We start from the raw sequence: 9,478 nt of genomic DNA on the forward strand, positions 1-9,478 counted from the left end.
AGTGGGCACAGTGCTTAAGGCCCTCAAAAATGTTTTAAAATTGCCCCTCCCCCTTCAGCGTTGGCCCCGAACCCTCTTTTCTTTTTACGTCTGGGGGGAGGAGCCACCACATCAGCAGCCATCATCAGCCAACCAGTGGGATCTACTTAGTGGTGAGTGGATTAGCTGTTTAAATGCTAAGGGTCACTGGCCTGACCACACCACAGCATGGCCACTCAGGTTCCTGCAGAGATGGCCTCAGTTTCCACCTTTGCCCCCAAATGTTTACTTCTTGCCTGATTGAGGAGGAGGGTTTCGAGACCCCAGATTGGAGGCCATTGAGCTCTTACCCTGCCTTGCGGTGTAGATACATGATATGAAGTGGGAATGGGGGGCTAAGGGGCTCTGACTGTCATTTGGAGATACTTGCCTCGCGTAGATCAAGCCTTAATGTTTTTCTCACATCCTAGTGATAACAGACCCTACACCAAGTGGATATCAGAGTTAATACTGTGAGGAGACAAAATAATGAGAGTAGTTTTACCAAAGATAATAAAATATCGCACAATGTCTGCATTTTACCATTGATTTGAGTACATCCTTAGAAAACTGAATGTAGCAAAAACCCAGGACATTTTTAGAAATTGTATGCTCTCTAGCAACTTTGTGTGAATTTTTATACAAGCACTGTTTTTTGAGTTATATAAAATGTTATAAATATAGAAAAAAGTGTTTAAAAATTTTAATTTCTCTTAAAATCAGAATTTAAAAAACAAATATAATAACAATGAATATATAATGATGAATCTAGTCTGGGTTATATTCATCGTTATGCCAAGTCAATTATAAAATATACTTTACAAAAAGTTTTATTTATTTATTTGGCTGCGCCGGGTCTTAGTTGCGGCACATGGGATCTTCGTTGCCTCGTGAGGGATCTTCAGTTGCGGCATGCTGGATCCTTTTAGTTGTGGCATGTGGGATCTTTAGTTGCGGCATGTGAACTCGTAGTTGCAGCACCTGGGATCTAGTTCCCTGACCAGGCATTTAACCCGGGCCCCCTGCATTGGGAGCGTGGAGTCTTAACCACAGGACCACCAGGGAAGTCCCTAAAATATACTTCTTAATATATGTATTTTTGAAGCAGAAAGGGGGCCCATGAAAGCAAAAGCACTAGGACCCAAGAAAGTCGTAACGTGGTTCTGATGCTTGGTTACTACATTCTCTGCTTTGGGGACTTTTGCTAATATTAGAAGGTTGCTAGATGAATAGACTTTTTCAGTGTTTATTTAATGCCTATTGTTTTCCAGGCACTGTGCTAGGCCTTGAAGATGCGGGGGTAAACAAGACAAACAAGAATAGTTCCTCCCTTCACAGAATTTTTGATCTAGTAAGAAAATCAAACAACAAAACAAGTGATTATTGGAAAATATGATGGGGGGTCATTGTTGGAGGGGAAGAATAGAGTGGTGGGGCGAGAGACAAGAGGAGAATTGAATCTAGTCTAGGGGATGGGAAAAAGATCTCCTGGAGGCAGTGACATGGAGGCTGAGAGTTGGAGGATGAGCTTGAAATTAATCCAAGTGCTATATTCCAGGCATAGGAAAGAGCAGGTGCCAGGTGTAGAGGTGAGAGAGATACAGCATATTCAAGATGTTGAGAACGTCTAATAGTTACTGATGCTTATCATGCCAGATGGTGGCCACTTTTCTAGGCATTTTGCAAGTAATAAGGCATTTAATCCTCACAGCAATCTAAGAGATAGGTACTAGTATTATCACCATTTTACAGGTGAGGAAGATAGAGAAGAAGCACAGAAGATTAAAGTAACTTATTCAAGGTTATACACCTAGTAAGTGGCAGAGCTGGGGTTGCATCCTGACAGTCTGGCTCCAGGCTTAGGTTTCTCCTCTTCTTTTCAGGTATAGCTGGGAGTTAGAAAGTGAGAGAGAGAGAGAGTTGTCGGAGGTGAGGCAGGGGACAGCACTGCATTGCTGGGCCGTCCTACTCCTGACCCCCATCCCTGAGCGGGAGCCCTGCTCCTTCTTGACCTCTGTGTTTATCTCACCACATCCATCACATCCTCTCTCCTGGACCACTGCAATTGCCCTCTTAATTGACATCTACTCTTCTACTCTTGTCTCTCATTCCCCAAACCCTCCAATGGCCCATCTAATCATCCTTAGAATGAAATCCTACCATTTGGCCCATAAGACCTGAAATCTTCTGGTCCCCAAAGTCCTCCCTTCCAACTTCATGGCCTACTTCTGTTGGCATCTTTCATTTGGTTCTGGCCACACTATCTCCTTCCTTTTCCTCCAAAATGTGTAACACATTTTTATCTCTGATCTTTGCAATCATCCTTCCCTGAGCATGGAATGTCTTCCAGATATTTACATAATTTATTCATTCTTTCCATTCAATTTTCTGCTCAAATATAACTTCTTCAGAGAGTCCTTCCCTGGTCAGTCTATATAAAATAGAACTCACTTTCTGCTGTCTTCTCTAGTTTACACAATATATCTATTTATTTTTTTACTGTGTGATTCTGCCACTAAAATGTACTCCCAGGAATACAGGAATTTTGTTTTGTTTATTGTTCTATGCCCTGGGATTATAAAACCCAATAAAGCAGGAGCACTTCTATCTATCTTGCCCCAGTCTCTGTTTCCTAGGCTAAGACAAACACAGAAGGTGTTAGATAAGAAGCACCGTCTTTCAAGCTCTATGAAAGTCACCTGCTAAGATCCATGCAGCTGAAAACTAGGAGCCTGAGTTTCTGATAATTGTTATGGAGTTAGATGTCATACCAGCTCTAGACTGCCCACTCCTGTCTTCTGGTTTTGAGGGAAAATATACCCTTATTCAGTTAAGCCACTTTAGTTGGGTTCCTCTTACATGCAGCCAAACACAGTCTTAACATATGCAGCAACTGCTTATTATAAGGGCATAAGGAGAAGAATTCAAAGACCACTGAGTTTTCAAGCTTGTGTGACAAGGGAGAATTCCCCAAACATAAATAGGACAATCTGACCGTGGAGCTGATTTTAACGGACTAGTGAAGGATTTTATCATATATATATATATATATATATATATATATATATATATATATATATATATATATATATATATGTAATTTCTCATTAGCTGTCTTTCAGTTTGATTTATGGATGCTGGGGAGCCACTTTGATTTTACTGACAGCTCATTTACAAGCCTCTCTTGCAGCATGGCTGATGACTTTGGAGAGAAACGCCCAGAGAAAGGACTTTGGGTTGTAATGTCTTGGTGAGATCGCCGTGTTCTGGGAGCACAATTCTCTGTTTTACAGAAGGAAAAAACCCTCAATTTTTTCAGTGAATCAGACTTCATCAGTACTAGTTGGGATGCAAGTTTGGCTCCTAGGACAAAGACCCTATATAACAGTGACTTAAATCAGATAGAAGCTTATTGCTCTCTCATCTAGGACTGATATGGCACCTTGAGGACCCAGGAACCATCTAGCTGGCCGTGGTCTGAATGGACCAAACAGTTCTTCACTATATCTGTGACCCAGATGGCACCTTTCCGTTAACAACACCATTTAAAAGACACTTTTATAAAGTTATCAGACATCACTCTTTTTTTTTTCTCTCTCTCTTTTTAACATCTTTATTGGAGTATAACTGCTTTACAATGGTGTGTTAGTTTCTGCTTTATAACAAAGTGAATCAGTTATACATATACATATATCCCCATATCTCTTCCCTCTTGCATCTCCCTCCCTCCCACCCTCCCTATCCCACCCCTCTAGGTGGTCACAAAGCACCGAGCTGATCTCCCTGTGCTATGTGGCTGCTTCCCACTAGCTATCTATTTTACATTTGGTAGCAGACATCACTCTTTTAATTCTTGTTTATTACTGCTCCTTCATTGCCCATAAAGAGTAAATGACTTATAAAAATATTGCTTAGATGTTGACTTTTTATTCTGTCTCTTGGAGTCATTTTAGGGTTTTCAGCATATTTGCTCATTGAATAAATAATCCAGTGAATAAATATAATTGTTTTTAGAGGCTTCTTCTTGATCTACAAACTTAATTCAAGGAAATCCTGAAAATAGCAATTCTTTTATTTAGATCAGTTTATGGCAGCATCATAAGTGTATCGTGGAAAACCCCATGGTTTGTGGAAGTAGTCTTTCCCTCACCATTGATTTCCTTTAGGAATTAAGAAAAGACAGTGGTTGTAGTGGTTTACTTGTGTGGCCCTGGGCAGCTGAGGCTAAGAGACTTACATGGATTGCTGTGCCTCATAAGGAGAGCTGGGGTGGCCAATTTTCAAATGAGCCAGAAGGCCCAGATTAACAAAAGCCAGGAGAGACCTAGCAGGTGGTTATTCTATCCAAGGTTGATCCCTTGAGGTCAGAAGATTCAGGTCAATCTCGCAAGTCTTCCTGCAGAGCTGTTTTAAAGTAAACCTTTTGTGATATTACTTCAAGATGAGCCCGATCAGAAGGTTTTAAATGACCTATTTGCTATATTTACTTTAAAATTGTTCTTCATATGGTGTTTTCAAGTTTCAAAAAACAACAGGTGGAAGGTTCTGTAAAGCAATTCTTTAATTAAATTTTTGGGTTTTTTTACAATTAGAATTTCTCTTTAGATAAAAAAAAAATTTGTTGGCCTCTTAATTACCAAATAGTGCATTGCATTGTAACAGTTTCACACAGTTTGTAAATGCAAAAAGCAACAAGTAGAACTTCTCTTTTCATTTCTTTCTCTACACTGCTTCCCCAAAACCATTTTTACAGTTTAGTATGTAACTTTTCAGACCTTTGTTTCATACGTATGTCACACTATACATGACATTTTTATACACATGTATATAAACATGCACATTTTTAAACATGAAATTACTGTATGTTGTTTTTTATTTTGAATCTGGGAAATATTTCCAAGTCAGAACATATAGATCTACCTCATTTTTAATGACTGTGTAAATTTCTATTGTTTGGATATACCATGATTTAGTTACCCATTTCCTTAGAGAATCTATAGTATAGGATATAGTATAGATGTAGAATATAGTACTAAACATTATACAAAGTATTATTTAATTCTCACAAGTCTCCAAGAGGTAGAATTATTATTATCTTCATTTTTTAGGTGAGGGAATTAAGTTTAGTGAAGTTAAGTAACTTGCCTAGAGTTACACAGTTAGTAAGTGGAAGATCTAGGATTTCATCTCCATATTGTAAATCTCCAAAATCTGTGTTACATTGCCTATCATTTTGGTGGGATTATACGTATCTTAGATTTTTTTTTTGGCCACACCGTGTGGCCTGTGGGATCTCAGTTCCGCAACCAGGGATTGAACCTGGGCCACGGGGTTCAACTGGAAACAGTCATTATGGATAATTTTCAAAGTAAATCATGATATCATTAATACACATTATACAGCATTTTAAAAGAATGAGATAGATGTACATGTACATGTACTAATATGGATAAATCTCCAAGGAATATTATTGAGTTAAAAAGTTAAGCTGCAGGGACTTCCCTGGTGGTGCAGTGGATAAGACTGCATGCTCCCAATGCAGGGGGCCTGCGTTTGATCCCTGGTCAGGGAGCTAGATCCCACATTCATGCTGCAACTAAGAGTTCGCATGCCACAACTAAGGAGCCTGGGAGCTGCAACTAAGACCTGGTGCAAACAAACAAATAAATAAATATTTTTTAAAAAGTTAAGCTGCAAAATTCATATGGCATATCAAGGGACCCTGAATAGCCAAAACAGTTTTGAAAAAGAACAAAGTTGGAGGACTCACACTTTCTTATTTCAAAACATATTACAAAGCTACAGTAGTAAAAACAGTGTAGTACTGGCATAAAGACATAAATAAACCAATGGAACAGAATAGAGATCCCCCAAATAAATCTTTGTCTATATGGTCAAATGACCTTCAACAAGTGTGCCAAGACCACTCAATGGGGAAAGAACAGAATATCCACATGTACAAGAGTGAAGTTGGACCCTTGCCTTACACCATAGACATAAATTAATTCAAAATAGATTAAAGAACTAAATGTAAAACCTAAAACTATAAAACTCCCAGAAGAAAACATAGGGGCAAAGTTTCATGACTTTGGACTTGGCAATGATTTTTTGGATAAGATGCCAAAAGCATAAGCAACAAAAGCAATAGTAGAAAATGGGACTACAACAACCTTAAAAACTTCTGTGCGCAAAAAGACACAATCAACAGAGTGAAAAGGCATCCTATGGATGGGAGAAACTATTTCCCCATGATAAGGGGTTAATAGTCAGAATATACAAAGAACTCCTACAACTCAACAACAAAAAATCCAATAATCTGATTAAAAAATGGGCAAAGGATTTTATTTAATAGACATTTCTCCAAAGGTGATATACAAATTGCCAAGAAGCATATGAAAAGATGCTCAATATCATTACATCAGAGAAATACAAGTCAAAACCACAGTGAGAGGGAATTCCCTGGTCATCCAATGATTAGGATTCTGCACTTTCACTGCCGAGGGCCCGGTTCAATCCCTGGTCCTGCAAGCTGTGTGGTGTGGCCAGAAAAAACAACAACAGAACAAACAAACAAACAAAACAAACCAAAAAAAAAAAACCCACAATGAGATGACACCTCACACCAATGAGGATGGCTACTATCAAAAAACCCAAAAAATAGCAAGTGTTATTTGTGAAGTTATTTGTGGATGTGGAGAAAATGGAACCCTACTGCACTATTGGTGGGATTGTAAAATGATACAACTACTATGGAAAAAAGTAAGGGGGTTCCTAAAAAAATTAAAAATAGAACTACCATGTAATCCAGCAATTCCACTTCTGGGTATCTATACAAAAGAATTGAAAGCAGGGTCTTAAAGAAATATTTGCACACCTATGTTCATAGCAACATTATTCATAATAGCCAAGAGGTGGAAGCAACTCAAATGTCCAGCAGTGGATGAATGGATAAACAAAAGGTGGTGTATACGTACAAGGGAATATGATTCAGCCTTAAAAAGGAAGGAAATCCTGCCAAATGCTACAACACAAAAGAGTCTGGAGGACGTGCTATGAGAAATAAACCAGTTGCAGAAAGACAAATACTGTTTGATTCCATTTATATGAGGTATCTAAAGCAATCAAAAACCAGAAAGTTGAGTGGTGGTTACCAGGAGTATGGCAAAGGGAAAAGGAGAGTTGTTGTTTAATGTGTACAGTTTCAGATGTGTAAGACGAAAAAAGTTCTGGAGATCTGTTTCACAACAATGTGAATATACTCAACTGTATTCTTAAAAGTGGTTAAGACGGTAGATTTTATGTGTTTTAGACCACAGTAAAATTTTTTGCCAAAACATTAAAAATTCTGTTGTTTGTAGATGTATAGGGAAATGGAAAAATAGTAAAACTAGTATTTATTTAGTATACTGTAATTTAAAACATTGGAAACACTGAGTATTAAAGTGCTTAACTTCTTTGTAAAAGAATAGTTAAGCTGCAGATAGACATGTACTATATGATACACTGAGAAAAGCAAAAGAAAAAATCAAAACCTACCAAAGTATACAGTGTACTTTCTACAGGGACATATATTCATATATAAAGACAGTAGGTAAAAATTGGAAGGATATACACAAAATTGATCACAGTAGTTACCCTTGGGCAAGGGAAAATGGGTCCAGATTGTGGGTGATGGTTAAAAGGGTGCTTCAAGTTTTTAATGAATCAATTCATGAATTATTTATATAAAAATAGCCTCTAAACATATAAAATGACATTCATTCTCATAAGGAAAACTGAAATTAAAACTCCATTGAAATACCATTTTTTTTTCTTCAGATTGGCAAACATTCAAAAGCTTCATAATATATTCTGTTGGTGAGGTTAGGAGGAAACGTTTGTTGATTCTTGGAAGGCAAATGGTACCAGGCTTACAAAGGGGAATTTGGCAATATCTAACAAGCCCAGCCATCTACTTCTGGAAATTCAACATGAACATGTACCTCAAACAATACGAGGATAAATTCACAAGGTGATTCACTGCACCATTATTTGCAATTGCAAAATACTGAAAACTACTTCTATGGCCAAACTGGTTGAATAAATGTTGGAAGACTGGTTGAATAAATGTTGGTATATACTCATGATGGAGTTCCATGAGAGAGATCTCTGTGAACTGATAGGAAATGATTTCCAGGGTATATTAAGTGAAAAAAGCAAGTTGCAAAAGTGTATGTAGAGTATGCTACCTTTGTGTAAGAGAGAAGAAGAAATTTTTTTAAGTGCATGTATCAGCTTATTTTCACAAACCCAAATCTAGTAAAATTGGTTACCTACAAAGAGTGTGTATAGAGGAGGCACAGAAACTATAGAGGTAGGAGTAACATTTCTCTGACTACACCTTTTAATATAATTTTGACTTTTAGAGTTATGTTAATGTTCTAGGTATTTTAAAATGAAAATACATCAACAGGGATGAAGAATAAAAACCCTAAAATTGAAGGTAAATAGAAGCATATAAGCCCAACTATGTTTTAAAATGAACATCATGACCACATTGAAATAGGAAGAAAAAGAACTAAGTAACTTCTGAATATAGTAATTTGTCTATATATCCTGTCTAAAGAAAAAAAAAAGGTGCAAACAAATCTTGAACTCTTCTTAGTAGTTTTTTTCCACAGTAGTGTGGGAATAGCAATTCTAAACCTACTTTATGTATTATAGGATTGATCAAAGGAATAAATATATTAATTTGTTGGGAGCTAGGCTTCCCACTATATAAGGAAGGAGATATAAATATGGACAGTGGGGAGGTAAAGAAGAACCCTGTAAACTGGTCCTGGAATTGGTATTGGTTAAACTTATGATTTCTAACACCTTTCCTAACTTTTCATTGAAGGGGCTTAGGAGCAAGGACACTTCAGCACAAATTTAGCGCATGTGATACCATTCCCTACTAACCCACTAATAGGAATTGGTACTCTTTAAGCAATGGGTGACTCAAGCTTGGGGTAGGGAAGGTCCAAGATGAGCCCAAATCATCATATTGTTCCAGACAGTAAGGAAGTGCTAACAAGAAAAAAAAGAGTGTCATGTCAAAAACACTCAAAAGCCGGCTTGAAACGTTCACTGTCCAAAACCAGGTCATTTAGTGCATCAAAATATATAAGAACAGTAATAGATTATTATCTATTAAAATATGAAGAGTCTTTAGAGGTGTACAAGTAATAAATAAAAGAATAAATAAATAGGAGAGAAGGGAGTGTTCTTTCTTACAGTAGAACGCCAACTAGTAATGAAGTTAGAAGGAATAATGGAGTTACAAAATTACCATATTTTAACCATCACAGTAAAGTTTTATTCCGGCAAGGATCATCAATAAAAAAAAAAAAAGCATCATCAATGGATGCTACATCTAGGAAGGGAAAGTCTGAAGAGAAACGAAGTGTTTACCCAAAGTACCCTCCACTGTTACTTATTA

Source organism: Balaenoptera physalus, assembly GCF_965194825.1.
Source record: "Balaenoptera physalus genome assembly, chromosome: 17".
In the NCBI taxonomy this organism is placed as follows: Eukaryota; Metazoa; Chordata; class Mammalia; order Artiodactyla; family Balaenopteridae; genus Balaenoptera; species Balaenoptera physalus.